Below are 22571 nucleotides of genomic sequence, written 5' to 3'. Positions count from 1 at the left end.
TGCGTAAATGCACATTTTGGTGTCTCAGCAAAATAAGAGTGCCCAGGGTTCTTGCTGAGGAGCCTTGTGAGTAAAGTAAAAAATGAAATTAGGCTTTAAAGAAAGTGAGGAAGAAGCACCCAACCAACATAAAAGGGGAGCTTTAACTGAAGTATGGGAATACCAGAAGACTGCAGAGTGCAGACCACTGGTCTCATGATTTGTAGAATGAATGTATGGACACTCACAAACACCCCTTGTCATCTCACTGCAAAAACCCTGCACCCCAACCCTGAGAATTTCACCACCATTTTCTTTCTCCTTTGATAATCACTAAGTGCAATTGTTTTATCATCCATTGATGGAGTACGGCTTTAAACAAGAACTTGAGAGAGAACTCTTTTATGCAGCGTTAATCCGTTCTGCCTTTCAACACTGTTTTATTATTGCATTTTATGGCTTTCGGGCCATTTTTGGATTACGTTTGTTGTTTACTGCCCTGGTTATTTTTAATTAAGGGAGGTTTATAAATAATAAATAAATAAAGGGCAGAGTGAACTGGTGAGAAAGAACCCTAAGATCTTACTTGGAAACCTCTTCCTCCAAATTGCTTGGCAAATTCTCAGGAGCAGTGAAAAATAGATAAAGCCAATACATTTGTTGCTTGATCGGGGGAGGAGAAGTTGGGTTTTATTGTTCCCCACAGCAACCTTTTAAGAAAAAAAAATACCCAGCTCTGACTAATGCTGACATTGTAATGCCCTTCACACAAAACTTGATATTCTTAACTGGTATCCTTGTGTGCTGGGGTCTCAGTTCCGGGGTGTGTGTGTTAATTACCGTATTTTTTGCTCTATAAGATGCACCAGAACACAAGACGCACCTAGTTTTTGGAGGAGGAAAACAAGAAAAAAAATATTCTGAATCTCAGAAGCCAGAACAGCAAGAGGGATCGCTGTGCAGTGAAAGCAGCAATCCCTCTTGCTGTTCTGGCTTCTGGGATAGCTGCGCAGCTTGCATTTGCTCCATAAGACGCACACACATTTCCCCTTACTTTTTAGGAGGGAAAAAGTGAGTCTTATAGAGCAAAAAATATGGTAACTGTTCTGTCTTTCTCGATGGAAAGACAAGTTTGCAGTGTAGAGGGAGATGGTCACTGAGCATAGGATCACTATGTGGAACTCAACCACGTATGGCGTCATTTTAGTGGGAATCAGAATACAGTCCACCACACTATTTCCCTGTGGGGAGATGTAGGTAAAATTCCCAGAGCCTTCCCAGTCAGTTAACCCATTGAGCCAAGGAACAAACAGCAGCAGAGAAAACATGTTCTCCTCTTTACTTTCAACTTTCTTGGGCATATGAAACTAATCACAATTATCTTGAATTTCTGCTTATCCCTCACAAAAGAAGGGCATTTTCGCTGGCCGGGTTTAATTCAAATCCATCAAACCTCCTTTGGGGAAGGTTCTCGGGAATGGTGGAAGGAGAAAGAATTTGCCCATTTGAAGACCATCTGCTGGAAACTCTTACTCATATGGTTCTTAAATGTAAACTATATGCTGATCTCCGCCAGCAGTTTCTAGATCAACTCTGCATCCCCAAATGGAAACCAGAGTTGGAGGTCATACATTTTCTACTACTGGGGAATGATCAGGAGCTCACCAAGTTAGTGGCTAAATATCTTTATTTGGTTTTTTGTTGCAGAAACACATTGCAGATGTCTGAACTCCCTGGAGACCTAGAGATGTAACGTTAGACTGTTTTGCCTCTTTTCATTTGACAAATGTTCTGTGACATTGGGGAGGTGGTAATTCTGTATTGATTCTCTATGGGTTTTTGTATGTGATGCCAATAAAAGGTTTGATGATGAAGAAGAAGATATCATCCTAAAGTCAAAGTCTTTTGCTTAGAAGTCATCAGCCATATAAATATGGTTTTGGTCACCTCCTTGAGATTTACAGATGTTAATGTCCTCCTGAAGTATGTTCTGGTCCTTTGGAACTTGACAGAGAGACAATCGAACTGGCAGGGGGCACTCAGGGTAGCTAAGCATCTAACACTTCAATACTGGGACAAGAGGTCTGCCCCTACCAGTTGTACCATAGACAGAAGATATGATTCATCTGGCAACTAAGGATGGTGGCCTTCCACAAACACAAGAGAAATGGAAGTTTTCAGATACAGTGGTACCTCGGGTTACATACGCTTCAGGTTACAGGCTCCGCTAACCCAGAAATAGTACCTCGGGTTAAGAACTTTGCTTCAGGATGAGAACAGAAATTGTGCTCCGGCGGTGCAGCGGCAGCAGGAGGCCCCATCAGGTTAAGAACAGTTTCAGGTTAAGAACAGACCTCCAGAACTAATTAAGTACTTAACCCGAGGTACCACTGTACATACTCTCCTTCTCAGATTTATTTGCTTGAATGTCTGGGCAACGGTTTGGTCTGCACCATGACCTGCTTCCCCCTCACTCCTCCCCAAAAATGTATGGACAGAATGTGTTGATTTGATTTATTATTGCTTATTTTTCATTGTTTAACTATTTGTTTTTGCTTTGGGGCAGAAATTCAATAAAATTCAAGTTAAAAACTCACTGAGAAAAGGCAAACAACCTGCTTCATGCAATAATACTAATGGGATCTGCAACAAAATGTTGTAGTGTGAAATGGAGCCTCAACAGCTTTTGTGGGGTCTTTGCTCATTGACCAGTCCTGGGCTGCACAGTCTGCAGTTTGCATAGCACAAATGTCCTTCAGTACATCTCCTTCTATTGCTGACTAGATCAGAACAGTGACGGGGGAAGTCCCAGTCACAACTTAAGGCAGAGATTGAGAGATCACGATCATACTTAGTGACGTGCACATACTTCTGTGTGCTTGGTGCTATGCAGTACTTAACCTTAAGGTGCTATGCAGTACTTAACCTTAAGGCCTTTGGGCTCCAAATGGAGGACAAATGGCCTCTAGAACTTCACATATGGAATGTGATCAGAATCTCAAATGCCCACTGGCTAGTTTCACAGTCCCTAGCTGGTGTCTGCTCCTCTTTTCCACTGACCCTTGGTTGCTCCTAGTCTTTGGATTGTTTGAAATCAAAGGCTTTGCATAACTGAGCTTGGGTGGGGGGTGGGGTGGGGCTCAGAAAAGTGATATTAGCAGTGGTTGTTCCATGTCATGCTGTTCCTCTTTTTCCTTCTGCAGGGTCACCAACATACCACTTTTAATCTCAGTGTGATATATCACAAGATGTATTTGACACAAAAACTCAAAGCGGTTTCCAAACAGAATGAAACAATGAGACACAATTTTGAAAGAATTGTTGACATTTCCTGCCTGTCCTGTTGTTGCTTTACCATTGCACTTTTCTATTGGATATTTATTTCAATATAACTAACCACCATCATTCAGCCCCTGTTGGCCACTAGAGAACTAAAATGTCACCTGTGTTTATGCGTGCAGATATATAATCTGCAGCCGTTTCTGCAAGCAGGTGTTTCCCCGTCAACATTACTTTTGCGGTGCTTAGCTGTAACTGTAACTGAATGTATCCACGCACAGAAAATCTCAACACAAATAGGTTATCCTTCCCCCTTAAGGCGCACAGTTGGGCCGGCCCATTGCCTCCATTCCTTTTCCCTTTCCCTGTTTCAGTTGGCTCCTTCACACATCGCCGCAGTGCTCTCTCAGGCCAAAGGCTGCCTTTTCATCTCCTGCAGTTTAGCTTGCTGACAGATGTTTCTCTCCCTTGACTGCGTGGTCGGTGCCATGATCCTGGGCCTGAGCCCAGCTCTGCATTCTGAGCTAGTATCATTTTCCTAAAATGAGGCTTCATGTTTCATAGAATCATAGAATCATAGAATCATAGAGTTGGAAGAGACCACAAGGGCCATCGAGTCCAACCCCCTGCCAAGCAGGAAACACCATCAGAGCACTCCTGACATATGGTTGTCAAGCCTCTGCTTAAAGACCTCCAAAGAAGGAGACTCCACCACACTCCTTGGCAGCAAATTCCACTGTCAAACAGCTCTTATTGTCAGGAAGTTCTTCCTAATGTTTAGGTGGAATCTTCTTTCATGTAGTTTGGATCCATTGCTCCGTGTCCGCTTCTCTGGAGCAGCAGGAAACAACCTTTCTCCCTCCTCTATGTGACATCCTTTTATATATTTGAACATGGCTATCATATCACCCCTTACCATTTCGAATGGTGATGATCTCCCTGGCCCCGTTCAAGGTTCTCTTACTCCAAGAGATCACATGGGTTTGCTGATTACGGCTTCCTTTAATACATGGCGCTGCAATCAAAGCAGAGCAATGCATACTTTCGCTACAGTCTACCTAAGGTTTTCCCTGGCAATGTCTGATTGCCATGTAGACAGCTTGAAGGTGCTGGATATTTGCCATTCTGCGGAATTCAAGGCTGATCTTCAATTGGTTTAGAGAACACACAAAGATCTAGTGTGTCTTTAAAAAACAGCAACAGGCACATTGCTCATCCATATACAGTGGAACCTCTATTTGCAACAATAATCTGTTCTGGAGGTCTGTCCAGAGGTCAAAATGGGTCGCTGGGAGAGCGAATGGCGATCACCGCTGCTGCGCATGCACAAACAGCGGCAAACCCACCGGTTACTTCCAGGTTTGCAGTCGTGACTTGTAGCGACCTTAAGAAGAGGCAGTGGTAAGTAGAAGTTCAAATGTATTGAAACACAAGAAGAAATCCAGATACAAGATGAGTGGGTTAAATTGGCCCTATTATTCCTTGTACCTTTGAAATGCAAAGCCGCCAATTCTCTACGTTCATTGCCCATCACTCCATGGCTGGGGAATGTAAATAAGGATGCAAGAGTTAGCCCTGCTGTGGAGGACAGGAACATGGGCAGTGCAATCCAAAAAGAGCAGCAGAAGAAATAAGGGTGTTTGTGTGCAAACAAGGACATGTGAGTCCCCTCTTTTTGCTCTTCCATTGGTTTTCTAAGGGGGGGGGGGAGACTTCCCATTGATCCCAGTGGAAAACAAGTATGCCGCTCCCAGGGCTGGCATACTTTCTGCCCCACTATGGAGTCGCAGTGTGGCAACAGCAGGTTTCCATGTCATTGGAAGTTTGCATGCATACAGCTGTACTTGCAAAGTCTCCCTCAGTAGAGACAGTTGTGTTCTTTGTACCAAGGTCAGTATACAGGGAGGGGGAAGACCATAATGTATATTTCAAGCACAACCAACACACATTTAAAGCACATGACCCACATCTACACACCCAAGAATCCAAGGAACTGGAGTTTGTTAAGAATGCTGGGAGCTCTATAAGGGAAAAACTACAGTCCCCAAGAATCTGGGGCGGGGAGTTACATGTTTTATATATGGGGTGGATTTGCCCTTCATACATTCCTGTTCACAGGATCATTTAAGCCTGAAGTGGGGGGGGCATGACTTTTAAAGCATGAAAAGCAGGTAATCTCTATCATCTGACTGTCTGTCTGTCTGTCTATCTATCTATCTGTCTGTCTGTCATCTATCTGGATGGCGGCTAACAGATTGAGGTTGAATCCTGACAAGACAGACATACTGTTTTGGGGGGACAGGGGGTGGACAGGGGTGGGGGATTCCCTGGTCCTGAATGGGGTAACTGTGCCCCTGAAGGACCAGGTGCGCAGCCTGGGAGTCATTTTGGACTCACAGCTGTCCATGGAGGCGCAGGTCGATTCTGTATTGAGGGCAGCTGTCTACCAGCTCCACCTGGTACGCAGGCTAAGACCCTACCTGCCCACAGACTGCCTCGCCAGAGTGGTGCATGCTGTAGTTATCTCCTGCTTGGACTACTGCAATGCACTCTACGTGGGCCTACCTTTGAAGGTGACCCGGAAACTGCAATTAATCCAGAATGCGGCAGCTAGACTGGTGACTGGAAGTGGCTGCTGGGACCACATAACACTGGTTCTGAGAGATCTGCATTGGCTGCCAGTACGTTTGCGAGCACAATTCAAAGTGTTGGTGCTGACCTTTAAAGCCGTAAATGGCCTCGGTCCTGTATACCTGAAGGAGCGTCTCCACCCCCATCACTCAGCCCGGACACTGAGATCCAGCTCCGAGGGCCTTCTGGTGGTTCCCTCATTATGAGAAGTGAGGTTACACTTCCCGGTAATGGCGTCCACCCTGTGGAACACCCTCCCTTCAGATGTGAAGGAAATAAGCAGCTATGTGGCTCCGACCTGGTGGAACACTCTGTCACAAGAGACTAGGGCCCTGCGGGACTTGACATCTTTCCGCAGGGCCTGCAAGACAGAGCTGTTCCGCCAGGCCTTTGGCCAGGGCACAGCCTGACTCCCTCCCTCGGCAATCTTCGCGGAGCCCTGGCCCAATGGTGGCCAGTGGCTTGAATTTAATTAATTTTATAATGAATGGTTTTAGAGTGTTGTTTGTGTTGTACTTTTGTATTGTTTTATTGTTGTTAGCCACCCTGAGCCCAACTTCGGCTGGGGAGGGCGGGATATAAATAAAATTTATTATTATTATTATTATGCTATCTTTAAAAGACATCTGAAGGCAGCCCTGTTTAGGGAAGTTTTTTAATATTTAATGCTGTATTGTTTTTAACACTTGATTGGGCGGGTAGACTCAGAGTGGCTGGGGAGACTCAGCCAGATGGGCGGGGTATAAATAGATGATGATGATGATGATGATGATGATGATGATTTTCATTCATTCATTCATTCATTCATTCATTCATTCATTGCATTTATATCCTAACTTTTTCTCCAAGGAGCTCAAGCTGGTGTGCTTAAACAACCCAGTGAGGAAGGTTCAGCTGAGAGACAGTGACTGGCCCAAGGTCACTTGATGATCTTCATGGCTGAGTGGAGATTTGAACCCTGTTCTCCCTGGCCCTAAACCATCGCTTTAACCACCACACCACATTGCTATGAAACTTCAGCAAAGGAAAATGTTTCATAGTTGACACCTTACAAATAAAAAAAAGTAAATAATTAGGAGGCTGACTGATATGCCCGGTGTTTGTGTGCTCCATATTCTGAATGCCAAGAGAAAAAAGGGGGCCTGTCCTTGGTAGCTTAACCCTTCCCACATCCACTTGCTGAACCCTGCAAATGCCCCCTGTTTCTTTATCAGCAGCAGCACCATCATCATTCCCCAGCCTGGCTCTGGAACCAGATGCATTTGCAGGACAGAACTGGTGGAAGACTCAGATGCTCCCTCCCTGTCATTGACTGATCCTTCCTGCAAAGTGCACCCCAGCCCTGCGTGCTCCTTGCCTTGTCTAATCATGGTGTGAGGAATACGCATTTGCAGAGAGAATGCCTGGTTCCACCCTTTAGCTCTATTAGAAGAGGAACCATGCTGAGTTTTCAGTGGCTCCGTGGGAAAGTAATAAGGTAGAGTTGTGATCTTAGCATGCACACATAAATCCGCCAGACATCTAAACAGATTGATAAGTCAAGTGTTCTCAGGTCAACTGTTACCAGAATGGAGTGCTTATTTGTCTCAAATTAGAAATGAGATGCTTGGTGACAGATAATAGAGATTGGAGACGTAAGAAGGGGGCGAACTGCCCCCCTCCCCTTCTTCTCTTTATCAAACTCACTTGATTTAATGCAAGACATGCACGGTTAATGATAGCTTTGAGTGATACCTGTATGTTTTATAGGTGTATAAATTGGTTGTAGTAAAATCTTATACATCCTATATCACTAGGTATTGTTTCAGCCTATTACAGGCGATATCTATCCAGAGTTGACTGGATTGTATTAATCTGATCCTAGTTTAATGATGCCTTAACATTTTTATGGGAGAATTTAATGTTTGCAATATCCATGTTCCTTATTTGAAAGTGTGACTTATAGGTTCTCATCTTCCTTAAATTATGAAATCCTTCAGCTAATAAAGGAAAATGATTATGCTTTGCCAAAAAAAAAAAAAAAAGGAAAGGAGGGGGGGAAGGCAAAGTCATTTAACAAGCCATATAGCTGTCTATTGTAGGGCTTTGCATAATAATTGTAATTTAGCTATGAAGAATTCTAAAGGCAGTTGTATTAGTCAGAGGCTGCAGTTTTGAAGAAAAGGAAAAACTTCACCACTTGAAGATTTACATTTTCCAAGCACAGGTGGGGGAAAATACTTTATTGTGGATCAATAATGTGTTTACTAATAATGCTGTTAAGGACATCAGTTGTACCAAAATAAATGGTTGTTGGTGTATTATTATTATTATTATTATTATTGCAATACTCTAATATTCAGCTGCCCTTTTTGTCCCTTTGAGAATCTGTGGGTTGGGCTAACAATGCACAATTTATGGACCTGCTGGTCTTGCGATGTTAATACAGTGGTGCCTCGCAAGATGAAATTAATCCGTTCCGCGAGTCTCTTCGTCTTGCGGTTTTTTCGTCTTGCGAAGCACGGCTATTAGTGGCTTAGCGGCTTTAAGAAAAAGGAAACAAACTCACAAGAACTCACAAGACGTTTCCTCTTGCGAAGCAAGCCCATAGGGAAATTCTTGCGGAATGACTCAAAAAATGGAAAACCCTTTCGTCTAGCGAGTTTTTCGTCTTGCGAGGCATTCGTCTTGTGGGGCACCACTGTAGGTATCTGACAAAGTGGATAGAAACCCCTAGTTCTCATTGTATCTGAAGGACTTCTGGCAGAGATCCAGGAACTGGTAGGCTGTGTCAGAGCCCATTCTGGTAACACCGCCCTTCATCTTAGATGCCACCAAACTCTCGATACACAGGTGGCTTTGGGGCACATCTGATAATATGGAGTTTCCCTAGGAACCACTTTGTGAGCATGACAGTAGGGATTGGCAAATCTGTCTATTTTGGGTTCTCTGAGTTTCTCATTTTACCAACCTTCAATTCAGTTCTCCACATCAGGAGACAGGCCTGTGGCCGTACTGTAAACATTGTTAATTAAACTCCAAAAGGGGCCAGACCTTCTGTACAGCTGAATGATGTGATCAGAAAGGGGCAGCTTTATGAGTCTGGCTGCAATCTTAACTCCCCTGTCCTAGTAGTCAAAATTCAGTAGGACTTATTTCTAACTGAGCAGACATGGTTAGGCTAGGGTAGTATTGTTTGTTGTGGAACTATAGCAATAGACCCTCCAGATTTTCCAGTCCCAGATTTACAGATTCTATCCCAGTTTCTGATTTGATCCTGGAAAAGTGTACCATTCCAGGAAGCCCCTGAAAGTACAGGGAAATTATTTAATGATTTATTGCGTTTTTGTATATGTTGGAAGTTGCCCAGAGCAGCTGGGGCAACCCAGTCATATAGGTGGGATTAAATTATTGTTATTACTATTATTATTACTATTATTATTATTATTATTATTATTATTATTATTATTATTATTGAATAAGATGTCCCTATTTTTATCGGAGAAATGCAACCTACAACACAGCTATGTCCTCCTTTGACAAAAGAGAGCAGCAGAACCCTGGCTGGTTTGAGGCTGGCATTAAAGACTTGGAGCCTGTTATTGGTGCAAAGTGCAAGGCTCTTGTGAACTACAAGTGTGCTCCCTGCACTGAGAAAGGCAAGGAGTGATGCCCAGTGGCTTGCCAGACAACGTGCTAGACTAACGCTGTGTCAAAGCATCCAACTCACTGCTGACACTGGCAACACTCACAAAATATATGAAGCCATGAAAAAAGCAGTCACTGAATTGTAGAGTTGTAAGAGATCCCAAGGGTTACGCAGTCCAACTCCCTGCAATGCAGGAATTCCACCCACAGCTGTCCCTGGATGGGCTCAAACCACCAACCTTCTGGTTAACAGCAAGACACACTGACCCATTGTGCCACTGGGGGCTGCTTGGAAGGTTACCCAGAAAGAACTGCAGCCCTCAGGCTGACGTTTGATGGGATTTCCAAGGTTATGCAATTTGAATAATGGACTGCAAGAAGTGGTTGTTTCTTTATGCCCTCAGGGAATGAGGGAATTCAGTAATGAATGCTTTTTAAAGGCATCTGCCTTGAAGACATGCAATGTCAAATATGTGAACCCAAAACTATGAACTGGTCAGTCAACAGCCCTCAGGTGAACTGGCTGAAGAAAATTTCCTCATATTTCCAACGCACAGTGACCTGGACAATGGAAACATTGGGGGCTATCCTTCATGTGTCAATGAATCAAATGCTTGCTTAGTAAAATCCTAGATCATCTATCGCTCACATACATAGAGGCCCATGCTGAGGCTATTTGGAGCTGCAATCTGAAAACATCTGGAGGGTCATAGGTTTTCCATTCCTCAGATCAACAATAGTGAACCAGAGGAACAAATGGTTTGACTTTGTAGGAGACAACTTTACATGATCCATGGCCGCTGCCACCTCCAGAGTTTCTCACCTGGTTTGTCTTGCTTGACTGCTTATATACTCAAGAAGCTTTATTCCTGAAAGAACCGAGCAAGCATCATTTGAGTGTTATGTCATCGTCAAAGCCACGTAGAGGAAGCCTTTAACATGTGACTAGGAAGGTGCAGGAACATCTGCAGAAGTAGCAGCTGCCAGTTGTAGAAAGGTTTCTAACCCAAGGACCACATTCTCTTCTGAGCAACCTTCCAAGGGCCACATGCTGGTACTGGGTGGGAACAGAGGCAAAAGTGGGTGGGGCAAAAATGGCAGGTTTTGCCTTTGTACAGTAGGCTAGTTTCAACATGCACACCCACACACGTCTCTGCTGAGTTGAGCAAAAGTCATTATCAGAGCTGAAGAGCACATTCGAGCCAGGCAAAAATATTTGTGTGTGAAGCAGGAACAGTGAGGGGTGTTGTTGTTGTTTAGTTGTTTAGTCGTGTCTGACTCTTCGTGACCCCATGGACCAGAGCACGCCAGGCACTCCTGTCTTCCACTGCCTCCCGCAGTTTGGTCAAACTCCTGCTGGTAGCTTCGAGAACACTGTCCAACCATCTCGTCCTCTGTCATCCCCTTCTCCTTGTGCCCTCCATCTTTCCCAGCATCAGGGTCTTTTCCAGGGAGTCTTCTCTTCTCATGAAGTGACCAAAGTATTGGAGCCTCAGCTTCAGGATCTGTCCTTCCAGTAGCACTCAGGGCTGATTTCCTTCAGAATGGAGAGGTTTGATCTTCTTGCAGTCCATGGGACTCTCAAGAGTCTCCTCCAGCACCATAATTCAAAAGCATCAATTCTTCGGTGATCAGCCTTCTTTATGGTCCAGCTCTCACTTCCATACATCACTACTGGGAAAACCATGGCTTTAACTATATGGGCCTTTGTTGGCAAGGTGATATCTCTGCTGGGGTGTAGCCTGGAGAAAACTTTGAGAGTCAGATAATGAGGTGGAGGGCACATTTGGCTACACATGTATGAAAAAGTCGCCCTGACTTCTGCATCCCTTCTGTTTCTTTGAATGTTAGAAAAGTTTTGCTGCACCACTCATGCACTCATCCCTCTTGGCTGGGCTGGCTGGGGAAGGCTCTCTTGGGCCATACAAAGCTGAACTGCATTAGCGTCTCTCTCTCTCTCTCTCTGACTAAATGTTAATGGCTTCCCTTCTATATGCACCATGTACTGTATCCACATAATAGCCCTCTTCAGGAGTGCACGCGTTAAGCAGCCGAGATGATCCTTGTCTAGAGAACACTTTTGCTGTGGCGAACATGTGGATAATGAGCTCCACATTGCTGCTTGTGTCCGAGACTGAGACCACGCTAAGAAGCTTTAAGTGAATGGACCTCAGAATGAACCCGCACGCACACTTTTCCGAACGATGTGATTGCAGGAGTACCAATTTCTGTGCGCTCCTTCCAAAAGCTATTCCCATTGTGGCTCTCCACATTAACTCCAGCCACAGACTCCCTGCCCCTTGCCTCTCACAGGTTTGTCCCATTTCACTTAAGTCTGATGTGCACTATAATTTATACTTCCCTTGGGAGAAAGAAGTTGCTTCTTTTTTTTAATGACTGTCAGTTATACGGGAGAAGAGCAGCACAGTAATAGCTAGCATTGATTAACAGCCTCCTCATTTATCATAGAGGATACTTTCGGGCCTGTATTGCTGGCAAGGCATTTTGCTCCATGAAATCTCCTTTGGCCAACTCAGCTCTGCCCAATAGGACAGACACCTGGAAATCATCAAGTTGATGGGGAGGAGATGCTTGTTCCAAACTGCCTTGAGACAGTGCAGAAGTTCAGGGCTAGGGGTAGCCAATGTGACGCCATCCAAGTACTGTTGGGCTCAAACTCCCATCAGCCCCAACCAGGATGGCCAATGGTCAGACATGATGCGGGTTGTGGTCCTCAACACATTGGCTATCCCTGCCCTATGCCCACAGGCTTGGCTCAGCTGCCATCCCAAGCACTCGTAACTTTTTCCTTAGGAGGAAGCTTTTCTTGGTCTTGTTCATGCTTACCAGCATGTCCCAGGAGTCCTGATGCCACAAATCAATCTGCACCTGGAGTTGTCTCCAATAGTCTCTCGAGGAAAAGCCATAACTTATGGCATGGCATGGAAGGGAGGGCACACAGGGGCAGTTGCCCCAGGCACAAATATTTAAGCACCTGGTGCTGCCTCAATACAGCAGTCCACTTCTGTCACCGGACTCCATTGAAAATGGATTCTCCATGCAAACCAGGAAGTGACATCTCCAGACAACAGAATGACTCTTCTTTTCTTATCTCTGCAGCTGCGATCCCTTGGGTGATACAGATGCCATTAGGCTGTTGAATGTGCATGTGTGCTCCATCCGTTTCCTTCCCTCCACTCCCTCTCCATGGCCCTGGGTGCTGGCAATCCACACTATGCCACTGATAGGTAGTGCACTTTCTCTGCATGTAGCTGGTCCCAGGTTCAATCCCTGACATCTCCATATAGGGCCAAGAAAGAATCCTCTCTGAAACTCTGAAGAACTGCTGCCAGTCAGTGTAGACAATACTGAGCTATACTGAGCTGACTCAGTATAAGGCAGCTTCTTCTGTTTCACTGCTCAGTGGCTTGGTTCAAGGACTAGGATATGATAGGATCTCTTTCTTACTAGTTGTGTAAGAATATAAGAAAAACCATGTTGGGTTATAGGAACATGGATTATAGGAATCCTACATCAGGATTCTGTTCTCACAATGACACTAACCAGACACCCTAGGGAAGCCCAAGAGTGTAATAGAGGTGAAATGATCAGGGGCCAGTCTCTAGGTGTTGTCTTTCTGTTTCCTGGACCTCTCCATCTTTCTTTCCCATTCTGTTCTAATAGGTCAGGGTTGCATGTTGAAGATACGCCATTCTGCCTCTGATGTTTCTGCACTCACTTTAGATCCAGCCATGTTTACTCCTGGCTGGGATGTTCAAAGCAGAAGGTCACTCTGGAAAAAGTCCTGCACACCTGACTCCTACCTACATCCTCACAGAAATCCTGCAGCCTAAAATGGAAAATTGTCTTCTTGAAACTAGGTGAAACTTTTCTAAACTTTCCCATGTCATGACATGGGCAAATGAACGTAAGGATATTTTAAAATAAAACATGAGGTCCGAGATGGGCAACCACTTAAAGATGGATACGTACACCCTTTCTTTCCTCTCCATATTGCTGGTCCCCTTGCAAAGATAATGTAAAGCCATGAGTCGTGACATTAAACTGATACCACGGCTATCATGCACATCCCAAAAATCTCTCATTATGCTAGAGCATCAGGTCAAAGAATTAGATCATTAAAAAATCAATACAGGACAACTTTTAAAGGTGTTGCCCAAACTTTTTCTATCATCTTTTTTTTTTTTTAAAAAAGCAAAACTTCTAGCCACAATAGAAGAGATCAATTTCCACATTACATCAGATACAGCAGAATACCCTGGGAAAAACATGAGCTACAGCGGCCTGACAGAGGATACATTATCTCCATGAATTACTGGTGCCCTTTATAACTCACTTAAAGATGGAGTAATGCACAGAGCCACAAGTGACTTAGTAAAGGTCTGAGGCTAGTAAAAAAGAAGATGAATATGCTGCTGGTGGATACCACACAGAATAAGGAAATACTACATCAGAAAGAGAATTTAAATGGGAGTTCTCCTTTCTCTTGCAGTTGGATAACAGATGTCGCAGGCTGGCTCCTTGTTCTGCTAGACAGACGACTGAAGCCTGCTTTTCAGGAGAAGGTATAATAATAGGGCGAAAGCAATCGTTTTGCATATAAATCAACAAGTGTTTGCGATTGTGCATGTGATCAGCAAATTAGCTGCGATTCCTGCATTGCAGGAAATTGAACTAAATTACCCTTGGGGTCCCCTTCCAGCCCAAGAAGTCTATGATTCTATGTGCACAATGTAAAGTTTGTTCATACAACAAAACTTTGCACCTTAAGCATCTCAATTGTTTCAGCCAGAGGTAACGACAGTGGTGGCCTCCAGATGTAGTTGAACTACAAGTCCCATCAGATCCAGCTGTATTCCATCAACATCTGGAGAACATCACATTATTTACCTAGAGCTGTGCATGAATGAAACTCTCTACCCTATTTGAAGGCAGAGAAAGTGAAGGGACTATTTCGGTGAACTACCTCCACAGGAAGAAGTTTTTCATCACCTCCCCCAGTACTAGAAGCTCTTCTTCTTTGGTGATCACTCGTAGCCAAGTAAGATGGTCTTCCATAAACACGGTTTCAACAATTAGTCCGTAAGTGACTGTAGAGGCCAATTCTGGATCCACACATCCTTCCACAGTGGGGACATAGGTTTCTGGGTGGGAGTTGATCATGGTGTGGATTTGCCAAGCATACCTTCTTCTTAGCACATTTCTCCCTTGCGACCTGAGTTTGACTGTCTACAAAGCCCATGACACCTTTGGTAAAGGCTGTTCTCCAATTGGTGTGCCAAAGAGTGCATGCTATAATCCCACAATTAATTCAAGATAGTCTTTCAGTTCAGGAATGGAATCCGGCAGCGTCTTATCCTTCTCCCACTTTCATGCTGTATTCAAAAGGCCTTGGACAAGGGATGGTGAACTTGTGGCCTTCCAGAAATTGTTCGTCAACAGCTCCCATGATTCCCATGGGTGATGCTGGCTGTGGCTGACGGGAGTTGGGACTCAGCTCTACAGATGCAAATATAACGTTTCAACTGTGTTTTAAGTGCATTATAAAAATGTGGCACTAGATGGCGATGGTGAGCTAATGGTAAATTCCATATATTTTTTTAAACATTTTTAAAGCATTTTTTACAGAGGTTTTTTTAAAAAATATATGTGTAAATTCAGCCTTGGGGTCTATCAACATTTGGAGGGCCACAGGTCACCCACCTTCCCTTTAGATCTACAGTGGTACCTCGGGTTACAGACGCTTCAGGTTACAGACTCTGCTAACCCAGAAATAGTACCTTGGGTTAAGAACTTTGCTTCAGGATGAGAACAGAAATCACGCAGCAGTGGGAGGCCCTATTAGCTAAAGTGGTACCTCAGGTTAAGAACAGTTTCAGGTTAAGAATGTACCTCCAAAACGAATTAAGTTCTTAACTGTACCTATGGGCAAATCCTTGGGCAATATTAAAAACCTTGGCACTTTAATAATGCAAACGCTTCTGCTTATTTCTGTGGAAATCCCCGTTGTTGGCCTAAAGGCAAGTTATGACCCTAAAAATACACTTCCTTTGGCCATATTTACAACGCAATAAGGGGTTTATAAAGATAAGCAAAGGCATACTCGCCAGTGATTTAGACTAATGAAACCCACCATTTGCCACTGATTATTTTACTTAGTTAAGCCATAAAGTCCCTTTTAAATATGAAACGCAAGAACCTGGGCCATTAATAATAATTATTGCAAATGTCACTGATTTCAGATTATAAAACTTAATAGACTTACCGCCATTAAAACATGTGCTTCTTATAATGAGGCTGTGTACCGTTGCGTGCTTGCGTTTCTCCCTCCTTTCTCGTCCGCTGCGTTGCTTCTTCCGAAGAACCATTTTTAGCAGCTGTGTACACTAACAACACGCTTCGTAACGAAAAGCACAAACGAAAAGCCATACAAACTGCTGTGATGTGGAGGCTGAGCTGCTTTATTAACTGCTAATAGAGCGTGGGATGAGGGTAATGAGGAAAAAGGGCTGGGACAAAGTGCAATATATATACACGGAAATTAAGAGTCAGGTATGAGGTCCACTGGTAACATCCAAATCCTTCAAAATTGAGTAGTTTCTATATTTCTCTCTGTGACTCACAACCTACTTGCTTCCAGTGGTAGATTGAAGACTCAGCCCCGCTTGACCCAATATGCACTGAAGCAGCCTTTGCAGGATTTTCTAAACAGGGCAGGGTAGCAGTTAGAGGGTTGGACTAGGACCTAGGAAACCAGGGTTCAAATCCACACTTGGATATAAAACTCAGTGGGGGATCTTGGGCCAGTCACTGACCCTCACCCACCCCTTCCTTCCTTCCTTCCTTCCTTCCTTCCTTCCTTCCTCTCTCTGCCTCTCCCTGCTCCCTGCTTTCTTTCTTTTCTTTCTTTCCTCTTTTTTTGGGGATAGTTAAGTAGCTATAATAGCTTGGTCAGAAAGGCTTCTTATTTGTTATATTATAAAGACTGAGAATCTATAAGCGTTATGCATTGTTAAATTGCTAGCAAAAGTTGAATGAAAATTATAAAGAATAACCCCTGCATCGAACATCATATATATAATGTATGCATTGGGTGCAAATTTATCCCCCTCTTTCCTCAAGGTGGTCAAGGTGGTGTACATGGGTCTCCTCACCGCACACAACAATCCTGTGAGGTAGATTAATCTTAGCAATGTGACAAGCTCAAATTTCCCCAATGGAAATTTGAATCCAGCTTTACTAACCCCCAACCTGTGGTCCTCCAGATGTTGTTGGACTACAATTCCCATCATCCCTGATTATTGATCATGCTGGCTGGGGCTAATGGGAGTTGACACCTGGCAGGCACTCTGGATTCACTCTAAATTCACTTGGCTTCTCCTCCTCCTGAATTCCAGTTTAAATTCTGGTTTAAATGTGAGATCCCCACTTCCCATTCTGGGGTAGCTAAGACCTTCCAGATCTTCCCTGACCATTGTCCACGTTGACTGAGGCTAATGAGTGCTGTACTTCTCTCTCATCTGGTGGGCGCAACGTTGGCTACCCTTGCCTTATACAATTAAGACGTTTGAGGTGCAAAGTTTTGCCTTATGGGCAAAGCTCAGCGAACACTGTCATCAGCTTTCAGCTAAATTAAATTTACCATTTGCTATCAATACTGATCCCTTGTATGCCTTTGATAAATCTCTTTTTCATGTTTCAGGCTATAAATAACTCAATAGCCATGATTTTTAAAAGGGAGGCAGGGCTCAGGAAAAAAAAAAGGAGGGGGGGGATAAGCCAGCAGTCAAGTTCCCTTCATTTTATTTAATTTCTCTTTTTCTCGCCCCTGTTTTGACAAGTCTCTACCCCAAGATAAGAGCCTTGGCAGGATGTTGAATAGCCCTATCTGGGCCTGGTGTTGCTTTAAACATATGGCTCTAAAATTCAGAACAGATCTATCATTTGGCCCAGTCCACATAATTGATTCATAAGTCAGCTGCATCACGCAGGTTTTGATGGTATCTTTATAAATAGGTTGGTGCTTTCAAAAGTGCCCGATGATATCTCTCATATTGACATGAAAGGCGTTTGGAGGTTGGAATACTCTACAACTGCGGTTGCACTTGGTCTGGGCAATGACAGCCACAAGCTGCCGTGCAAATAAAACACTAGCAATTATTTTGAAAAGAACCTTTCTCTCTTTTAAAATTATATATACATATATATTTAAAACAGGTGCTAGCAGGAATTCTAGCATCCAAGGGTTGGGCAAGAAGAAACAATATGATCTCATCTGTCTCATGATATAGGCATTCATTTCATTTATGGAACATGTGGGTAAGGCTGCAGCCAGCTAGGCTACGTAGGTGAGACTACATTGCTTCTCTGTCTTCCCAATGCTGCTCATTGCTGCTGCTCACCCACAGGGGAAGTGGCAAGGCAGCACGAGGTCAGTAAGGTGCGAACACAGTAGCGGGAGCATCAGATTGGCTCCGCCACTGCACTTCACCCACATCACCCCACCACCCGATGCGGGTGGCACTGTGGTCTAAACCACTGTGCCTCTTGGGCTTGCCGATCGGAAGGTTGGCGGTTCGAATCCCCGCAATGGAGTGAGCTCCCGTTGCTCCGTCCCAGCTCCTGCTGACCTAGCAGTTCGAAAGCACGCCAGTGCAAGTAGATAAATAGGTACCGCTCCGGCGGGAAGGTAAACAGCATTTTCGTGCGCTCTGGTTTCTGTCATGGTGTTCTGTTGTGCCAGAAATGGTTTAGTCATGCTGGCCACATGACCCGGAAAGCTGTCTGTGGACAAACACCGTCTCCCTCGGCCTGAAAGCGAGATGAGCGCCGCAACCCCATAGTGGCCTTTGACTGGACTTAGCCATCCAGGGGTCCTTTACATATACCTTTTTTACCCAATGCTTCTAAAACTGAAGATCCCAGGGGCAAAGGCTGAGCAAACATGGCATCCTCCAGTCGTTCATGATATCTGCAAATGGTGAAATTGAACAGCAGTCCATTTTGCAATATGGAGAAGACTGAAATTCTCCAAAGATCCATGAAGACCTCATATTTAGGGTTGCCATATTCTGAAGAGCAAAAAAAGAGGACGCTATGATGACTCTCATTTTAAATACCCCTATTGTTGTTGTAGGGATGCAGGTGGCGCTGTGGGTAAAAGCCTCAGCACCTAGGGCTTGCCGATCGAAAGGTCGGCGGTTCGAATCCCTGCGGCAGGGTGCGCTCCCGTCGTTCGGTCCCAGTGCCTGCCAACCTAGCAGTTCGAAAGCACCCCCGGGTGCAAGTAGATAAATAGGGACCGCTTTCTAGCAGGAAGGTAAACAGTGTTTCCGTGTGCGGCTCTGGCTCGCCAGAGCAGCTTCGTCACGCTGGCCACGTGACCCGGAAGTGTCTCCGGACAGCGCTGGCCCCCGGCCTCTTGAGTGAGATGGGCGCACAACCCTAGAGTCTGTCAAGACTGGCCCGTACGGGCAGAGGTACCTTTACCTTTACCTTTTTATTGTTGTTTAGTTGTGGAATCTGAAGGAAAAAGAAAAAGTCCCCCCCCCCTGAAATCCTATGTAGCATTTCTTTTTCATTTGCATCACGGCAACAGAGGTGGGTATTTTGATGTTTTTAAAAATGCCCTTTCCCCCTCATTAATTTTTAACAAGGAAATATATTTCCGACTGACAAGGATTACAACAATCAAAGAGAATCAGGCGACATGCCAAAGCGGAAATAGGTGTGGGAGAGAGGACAGGGATTTTTCTCAAACAACTAAGTGACAGGACAGCCAGCTCCTTTTAGCAATGAGCAAGTTCCTACCCACCTACCCGCCAACCTCATAATTAATTCATTTTTTCCTTGAGCTGTCACAGAAAATTCTCAGAAAAAGCTCAGGCATTGCTAGCTTTATTTATTCTTTTAATGTAAACTTGGGGGGTGTGGAGAGAGAACAAGACCTGGGAGTCACCAATCCTCTGAGCCACTTCTCCTGGACTGGATAGTTCAATTGCAATGCCAAGGTTGCAGGTTCGGTCCCTGTAAGCAGTGTCAGATTTACATATAAGCTAATCAAGCTATAGCTTAGGGCCCCACTCTCTTGGGAGCGCCCCCCCAAAAAAAATTAAAGGGAAAAAAAAAAAACCTGGATGTGCATTTCCAAAATACAGTGGTACCTCGGGTTACAAACTTAATTCGTTCCAGAGGTCCATTCTTAACCCGAAACCGTTCTTAACCTGAGGCGTGCTTTTGCTAATGGGGCCTCCCGCTGCTGCCGTGGCGGCACGATTTCCGTTCTCATCCTGGGGCAAAGTTCGCAACCCGAGGTAACTACTTCCGGGTTAGCGGAGTTTGTAACCTGAAGCGTTTGCAGCCTGAAGTGTTTGCAACCCAAGGTACCACTGCATAAAATAAAAAACAAATAAAATAAAACCTACATATAGCAACAGTGTTTTGTGTTTTGTAGGCTCCTATTATGTAAGTAATGGGCCCCGCCTGCTAGCCTGCTCCCTAAAATATCACTGGTTTGCTCATTTCTATATATAGGGTGCCTACATTCTGCATGGACTGGTTGCATGGCAACACATGAAAATGGCTTTAGATACCTGTTAGGTCCATAAATTACCATACAGCATATATTCAACTCAAAAAACAGCAACAATTTGTTGTTGTCAAAGGACAGCTGGACATATAAAGGACCCTATTACCTTCAGTAGTTTAGGGCCTCATCAAACCTAAATCCAGCCCTGACTACAACTCCCATCATCTCTCCCATCATTTGCCAGTGCTAGCGGCTCAGCCTCATGGGAACTGGAGTCTGGCAACACGTACCGCATGCTTGCTTTAGACAGTAATTAGTAATTGCAACTAAACTTAACTTTTAAAGCCGCTAGTGATCGCCTTCAGTGCAAAATGCCTCCTGCGATTTGCAGATTTTGCAGGGAAGATGCGCAGTCTCGTTGGGCAGAAATGGTGCTCACAGAGGTGCAGGAATAGCAGCGCATTCCCAGCATGAAAACTGCACCGAAGTGATCTTCAAATATGCTACAAATTAGTGATTGCTGTCATTTTCCCATAACCACCTTGGCACTAATATTCTATCCTCACACTTGGAAGCTTTCTCCTTCCATTATTTTTTTTTGTCCTTATTTCCCCGGCCCCTGTCCCCAGATAGCATGACAATTAAAGTCTTTATTCTGAAACTAAGCAAAAGTGTTAAGAAAAGTTAACTTACAGGTTATCTGCCAAAGAAAGGAAAGAAGATCCACTCCAAAGCATTTGGACCGTTTTTATTGCTTAGATCACTCCCGCCCTCTAGTGGGTCTCTGAGTTATTGCATCGGATTATTCAGCTAAAGTTTTGTAACTTGTTACATTTAGAAAATAAACATAGCGCCACTCCAGTAAAGCACACACACACATGCGCCATAAACATAAATTCATCAATCCTCAGCCTTGGGGGAAAACCTGGCCAGGATGCTAGGCATGTGGGATCTCTGTGAAATTCACAAACTGAATATTTGAATATTAGATTTTAACAACAACAACAAAACTTGAAGAATGAGCCTTTTCAGGGAGTGGGGATCTTGCTAAAGATTTGTTTTACTATGTCTTAATATTCAGGATGTCTAAGTGGTGTGCACAAATGTTTTTTTAAAGAAAAGAAAAGAAAAAACCAAAGTATAAGAATAATTAAAATTAATCATAAGGGAGAAGAAGAAGGGCCTCTGATGAGAATTGCAGGGTCCAGATAGGTTCATATGTCAGTCAGTTTTATTGCACATAGCCAAAGGCTGCCACAATGTACACAGAATCATTCAACAATTAAAAGAAAATATGCTGGATTAATACAAAAAACTTAAAACATTTATATTATCAAGACATTACCTACTCTAAACAGAGTTATAAAAGTACCTAAAATCACCACATGACCACTAGTATATTAAAAATAATGTTAATTAATACAATGTGCAATTATATTCAGAGTTTGGCGATAAAGACAGAATATAATTTGATGTAGATAGGGTCAAATAAATTCATCTCCTTTACAGTTGGTGGCTATCTTGACTATATAATTTTCTCTAATTTTCCTAGCGGCAGTTGCAAAGAATGCTACACGTTAGGTCACATACTAATCTATGTCTGTGAGGAGATATAAAATCATGTCATAGGGGTTCTAACCAGGAGACCTTGACATTATAGGTGCTAAAAATTGTTCTCTTGCTTCATTACCTTGTACCTATGGGACTGCCTCTCCTGGTATGTGCCACAGAGGAATTTACGGTCTTCAAACAAAAACATCTTGAAGGTCCCAGGCCACAGAGAGGTTAGGCTGGCCTCAACCAGAGCCAGGGCTTTTTGGGCTGTGGCTCCGATTTGGTGGAACGCTCTGTCACAAGAGATTAGGGCCCTGCGGGACTTGACATCTTTCCGCAGGGCCTGCAAGACAGATCTGTTCCACCAGGCCTTTGGCCAGGGCACAGCCTGACCCCCTCCTTTGGCAATATTCACAGAACTCTAGCCCAATGGTTGCCATCAATTTGATTTGAATTAATTTTATAATGAAATGATTTTAGAATGTTGTATTATTTTATTGTTGTTAGCTGCCATGAACCCGGCTTCGGCTGGGGAGGGCGGGATATAAATAAAATTTTTTATTATTATTATTATTATTATTATTATTATTATTATTATTATTATTATACAAGGGGCAGCACAAGATATAATGCATAAGGTCCTCTACTTCAGACATCCCCTAATGCCAACGTTAATTTGTTGGTATACCTCTGGGCTGCATCAATAGGAGTATAGCATCTAGATCAAGGGAAGTAATAGTGCCACTGTATTCTGCTCTGGTCAGACCTCACCTGGAGTACTGTGTCCAGTTCTGGGCACCACAGTTCAAGAAGGACATTGACAAACTGGAACGTGTCCAGAGGAGGGCAACCAAAATGGTCAAAGGCCTGGAAACGATGCCTTATGAGGAACGGCTAAGGGAGCTGGGCATGTTTAGCCTGGAGAAGAGGTGGTTAAGGGGTGATATGATAG

Source organism: Podarcis raffonei, chromosome 10 (genome assembly GCF_027172205.1).
Source record: "Podarcis raffonei isolate rPodRaf1 chromosome 10, rPodRaf1.pri, whole genome shotgun sequence".
In the NCBI taxonomy this organism is placed as follows: domain Eukaryota; kingdom Metazoa; phylum Chordata; class Lepidosauria; order Squamata; family Lacertidae; genus Podarcis; species Podarcis raffonei.
The sequence above is the reverse complement of the archived record's forward strand: the minus strand, read 5'-3'. Positions refer to the sequence as shown.